Source organism: Dermacentor silvarum, chromosome 1, assembly GCF_013339745.2.
Source record: "Dermacentor silvarum isolate Dsil-2018 chromosome 1, BIME_Dsil_1.4, whole genome shotgun sequence".
Taxonomy (NCBI): Eukaryota; Metazoa; Arthropoda; class Arachnida; order Ixodida; family Ixodidae; genus Dermacentor; species Dermacentor silvarum.
In genome coordinates, this window is record NC_051154.1 from 74,842,118 (window position 1) to 74,848,117 (window position 6,000).

The following is a 6,000-nucleotide window of genomic DNA, read 5'->3' on the forward strand; positions in this document are numbered from 1 at the left end:
AGTATTTCTTCCGTTTTTGCAAAAGAGTAGCTATTGCTGTCATTGACATGCTTGAAGAATGTGACTAAAGGAATTTTGTTACTGCCTTAGGCAATTATTGCCTGTTACACCTGTTTCCTTCGTTCAAAATGCACGTGCTGTACCTTTACTAAGCATGCGCTGTTGCAAATTGCCATGTTCTGCTGCTTCTGTGGTGCATGCTTACATTTTTTTGGTAGGAAGTCTCCAATGGCCCCAGTTGCCATGACTCGGAAGCATCGACGTGCTTTAAACATGTCGATGTTGTAGCTAGACACATATACAGGATCTGCAAAAAAATAATCTAAAAAGGTGAAATTGTTGTAGCTCTATTACATTTTTGTTGCCACTACAGCTATGACTCACTGGGAAAAAGCAATCAACAGTTGCACTTGGAAAGTTTGTTAGGTGAGGTCGGCTTTTCGTATATTGATCACTGTCACACAGGCATGTGCGAGCATGCTTGAGCCCAGATAAAATGAAAGATCAAGGGCCATTAAATGCATGCCATGTTCATGCACTCTAGTTTGTTCTAGTTGGCATCTGTTTCGTGCTTTGGTAGACTCTGGAAAAAAAAGTTCAATGCATACTTCATTGAAAATCGAAAATGCCTATTTAACGTGACTACAAGGTTGTGCTCCGAACGTAATGGTAGGGACGTCCCCTCAAGTAGAAGCAAATTAAGAAGCCCCCCAATGTCTTTGCGACTGTGGGGCTGATAAAATTACGGTCACTGTGTGTTGCCTATGGTTATCTTGCGGATGGCCTTTTGTGTGCAGCTCATGGCTTGTAATAAGTTAATGCAATTTTTGCCATACATCCACAGCATGTATATTAAGCACTGCTGAGTCGTGCAATTTTCTCTAGTAAAGTTTCAAGACCATGGTCGTCACAAGAGCAGCTCTCTACAAATGTTGCATCAAGGTGTAAACCTCGATGGCCACGTGGTTTATTGTGCACCACATTAGAGCACGTGTACTATAGTGGGAATGTAGTGCTGGTCAGAATTCTTTGGTGAGCTTATCAAGCTCAGTGGAAGAGAGCTTGTGCTTTAACTATTAAGTACCTGCTACAATTGCGTATAGGATTGACACTGTGTGTGAATAAGTGACTAAAACATTGTGGCAGAAACTATCAACGATGACTTTTAAAATCGGAGATACCTTTGGAATCTCCACAACTGCTAGAATGTTGACTGCAACTTTGTTCCATTTCCATTTCCATTCCATTTTATTTTCCTTCGTCAAAAAGGAGGGGACGGGACTAAAAGTCGCAGCAGCGACTTGACAGAGGTCCCGACTCCTGTGTTGCAATGGCTATCGATGAAATGGGCATGCTGGATGCGGAGGTATCTGTTACGGATGGGGCACTATAGCTTTAACATATTTAAGGATGCATTCCTCTTGTGGTCACCTTGGTACATCCGCTACGGAGGATTGGCCAAGAATGTCTATTGACCCTTTTTGCGGGCCTTTTTTGCGGAGCAGTTTGTTCTCAAGAAACGAACGCGCACGAATGCGAAACCATTACCGCTTCTGCCCTGTTTTCGTACGATAAGCTGTCGGAAATGCAACTGGGTTTTCACTCACGCACTGTGCTCCATTAATGTTGCAAAATGTGGAGCGGTGGATTGGAGAAGTTTGCAGTAGTTGGCTGCAAAAATAGTGACTGGCATATTAAAGAATAGAATGAATATGTGTCCTAGTTCACGGACCGTTGTTACATACGGACAGCCTCTGTTGCTGGCCCTTCTCAATGTACGACTTTCTGGTGGATAAAAAAAAATTCACTTTTCACGAAAATTCCTGTCAGCCATTGTATCGCTAACCTCCAAAGACTTCAACCCCGGAACGTCGGCAAGAATGAGTACCGCTCGTTAAACAACGATAAAAGGAGTAGCACCGCTTTCTGGCATAGTAACTTTCGCACACGTTATCTACACACATCTACCCCAACTCGCACGCAAACTTACGCACACTTGAATCAATGCAACAAAGCATGGGGTAACAGCGACGATACCGACAGCACACGAATGGTCGCTGAATGTTTCGTGACAGTGCCCACAGGAGTATGCAAGTTACTAGTGATACTGTTTGCTACAAGCTATTACAAAGAACAGAACAGCTACGTTCCAAGCCTTGTGTGCAGCAAGAACAAATATATTGCAACTGAGCACACCCGAGAGCGATTAGGCAGAAAATAATCAGATAGTGACCGCACCGACGAACTTCGGAGTCAGAAACGTGGCAAGCTGCTGCTTCTAAGTATTTGCCAAATAAAGACCGAAGAGCAAAACACTGATTCTGATTCAATTCCTAAGCGGAAAGCTAGGGTGACTTGGACTACATTTTTAGCCTCGTTTTTAGAACAAGCATATACGATGCTCGCGCCCTTTGGACAAAGCTTAATGAGCTTCGAAAGCGCTTTTACATGTCCTCTGAAGCTGTGGCCAAAGCTTTGTGTCGACCACCCAGTCAGCGTCTACGATATCTTCCGAAACAGAGGTTTCCTGAGCCGCACTGGGCGTCATGTACATTCATTGTAAACACGGAGGCAGCTGAGGCAAGTAATGGACGCGTCACGACGTGATAAAACATGGCAGCGCCCACGGGACGCCGCGAAAAGGGCCAATATACCAATATCCCATATGCTGTGCCGCAGGTTGTCTATTCGGGCACAAGCTAGTAGACAACTTGGGTCACTGGATATGGCGCCACCGTTTATTGTTTGAGATCGCCCATCCATCCAAAGCGGTCGAAGTAGGTAAATAAAGCTGTTTCCTTACTTATAAAAAGTTGGGCAAGACAATTGCTGCTTGTAGCTGAGTTACTATAGCACATTCTCCAAACAGTAGCACTTCTGTCACGCTTCCATGGACGGTGCCAGCCTTTTCATAAGAGAAAGGCACAAAAGACTTCTGCGTCTGCATAATGTTCCGAGAAATTGCTGGTTGTGGTTATTTAGAAACTAAGACGAGACATTAAGTGGGGGAAGTTTACAGGCAACCATCTGCAAGCATATAAATTTCTTTTTGCATGTCTTACTTTACCGAAATGTCTCTGTACCTTTTTATGCATTGCGAGGGCGAGGTGTGTTCAGAGATAGAAGTTCATCTTTTTCCTCATAGTTATAGACAGCAGTGCTTCTCTGTCATCATCATCGTCATCAGCCTATATTTATGTCCACTGCAGGATGAAGGCCTCTCCCTGCAATCTCCTATTACCCCTGTCCTGCGCTAGCTGATTCCAACTTGCGCCTGCAAATTTCCTTATTTCATCACCCCACCTAGTTTTCTGCCGTCCTCGACTGTGCTTCCCTTCTCTTGGTATCCATTCTGTACCTCTAATGGTCCACCGATTATCCATCCTACGCATTACATGGCCTGCCCAGCTCAATTTATGTCAAATACAATATCGGTTATCCCCGTTTGTTCTCTGATCCACACCACTCTCTCCCTGTCTCTTAACGTTAGGCTCAACATCTTTCGTTCCATCGCTTTTTGTGCAGTCCTTAACTTGTTCTTGAGCTTCTTTGTTAACCTCCAAGTTTCTACCCTATATGTTAGCACTGGTAGAACGCAATGATTGTACATTTTTCTTTTCAATGACAGTGGTAAGCTCCCAGTCAGGACTTGGCAATGCCTGCGTATGTACTCCACCCCAACTTATTCTTCTGTAATTTTCCTTCTCATGATCAGGGCTCTGAGCAACTGACCTAGATAAACGTACTCCTTTACAAACCATACAGGCTGACTGGTGATCCACATTTCTTGTTCTGTTGCCAGGCTATTGAACATTATGTTTGTCTTCTGCATATTAATCTTCAACCCCACTCTTACACTTTCTCGGTTAAGGTCCTCAATTATTTGTTACAATTCGTCCCCATTGTTGCTGAATAAGTCAATGTCACCTACAAACCGAAGTTTGACCAGATATTCGCCGTTGATCCTCACTCCTAAACGTTCCCAGTCTAAGCGCTTGAATACTTCTTCTAAGCATGCAGCATTGTAAGAGATTGTGTCTCCTTGCCTGACCCCTCTTTTGATATTTAACTTTCTACTTTTCTTGTGGAGAACCAATGTAGCTGTGAATATTTACAGATATTTCTCAAGATATTCATGTTTGCCTCGTGAACTCCTTGATTACGCAATGCCTCTATGACTGCTGGTATCTCTGGCATATAGCTTAATTAACAAAAAACATTTTTACATTGAACAGCAGTGTTGAGCTAGCAAATAGCCCAGATGCGTTCGTTTAAGCATTAGTTCGCTAACTATATTGGTGCAGACATAACAGCACACAAAATAGGATGTCTTTAGAACAACAGAAAGCTGAGTAATTTGATGTGGATTCATCGTATGGAAAGGCAGGCACGCGAAAAACACGCCACTTATCAAGTTAAAGTTCACACATGTGCGGATAGAAAGGAAGACACATACTTCTTGTAGTCATATTTTGCCATGCACCTTCCTTTGCATGCGAGAATATCCTATGTGGGATAGAACTGACGAAATAGTGATTTGAAGCTGAGGATTCTATAGTCATGGGCAACTTTCCGTGGTAATGAAGGCGAAAAAAAAAGGTACGGAGGCAAAGCATGCTTAAGTAAGAACGGTCCTGAAAAAAATTCCTACATTCTCATTTGCGTTAGTTAAGCTTGGGGAAGAGAAAACATGTGCGTCTCATTTACAGCAGCAAATTAAACAAAATTTGACTACTCCTGCTTCTCTCTTTGCCCATGTGCGAACGTCGCACATGGTAGCTGTGATGATTTATCTATTCAGAGAAACAAAGCAATATCAACAAGGAGAACGGAAATAGGCTAGAACGGAACATCACATGACAATCTTGAAGCTTCTGCTAGCGCCGACTGCCACCGCCGTTGACCGTACGCACTTTATCCCTCGGTAGTGGTATTTCCTTGCTTCCCGCTCAATCTGGTGGGCAAGCTCGCGAGTCGGAGCGAGAACCAGACACGAAGGGCCTTTCCTCTCCTCCCTCGGAACAGGCTGACTGTCGATGTGAATCAAGGCTGGTAGCAGGAATGCCATGCAGAGTCTTCCCTGTACCTGTCTGTGCGATTCCGATGAGGTCTTGACCTTGAAGCAGGATTGGCCAGGTGTCACGGAGGGGCATAGTTTCGAGTCATCGACACGCCGATTAACGGGCGCCAAAAACGTCGTGGTCTCAATGTGCGGCATAGTTTCGAGATAGCGGCACGCCGATTAGCGGGCGCCAAATACGTCGTGGTCTCACGGTACGGCATAGGTTCGAGACAGCGACACGCCGATTAACGGGCGCCGTATGGCCGTAGGCCGCTGTTGCTTCTGTGCTTGTCAACGGACCTGAGTGTGTGCGTGTGTGTCTGTGTGGTGCAGGGTGGGGGCGCGACCTCCGTTCCCTCGCCCGATCATCCGTTCCCTCGCCCCTGATTAAAAGGGACGCGGCCAAGACTTTTGGGAAGAGTCATGAGATAATTAGGCGAACTGTCACCCATACTGCCGTTCCCCGACCTAAGGAACGAGGGAAAGGATCGAGAGGCTATTTAAGCACAGGTTTTAGGCCCTGCTATATAATCAGTCTAGAAGCTGAGCCTGTAATCTGATGAGAAGCAGTCAAGGAGCTAGTGCCGTCCAGTATCGCCTGGGCCGTCTATATAGCCACGTCGGAACTCCGAGTAACTCGTTGACGTACGAGACGACAAACCAACGTCTGCAACGAAGCTCGCGGTATTTCGCCTCAAGTTAGCTCAATCTGCTTGAGGGAAGTCGTCAGATCTAAACTCCCTGGAAACCCAGCCCAGCAATCGAATTATTGTAAAGTGCCTTTTATTGCATCTTCGAACGTTGCAAGGCGGCTGCGTGGTCATGAGCTCAGAGTCCTTGGGTGCGCCACTTCGCTCTCCTCGTCTTCGCTCGCTCGTCCAAACGCTGATATACAACACTTCCCCCCTCTAGTGAACCCCAACATATCTTAGTCAATT

The 6,000-nt window shown here is 45.4% G+C and overlaps 1 protein-coding gene across 1 annotated transcript in view; it reads left to right on the plus strand.

The window, feature by feature from the left end:
- LOC119466270 (probable ATP-dependent RNA helicase DDX43) overlaps positions 1-424 on the plus strand; it is a 91,498-nt gene extending 91,074 nt beyond the window's left edge. Inside the window, exon 2 of the mRNA XM_037726749.2 lies at positions 331-424. The gene's annotated coding sequence lies outside the window, so the exon portion shown is untranslated. The remainder of the gene's footprint in view (positions 1-330) is intronic.
- Positions 425-6,000: the final 5,576 nt, after the last annotated feature.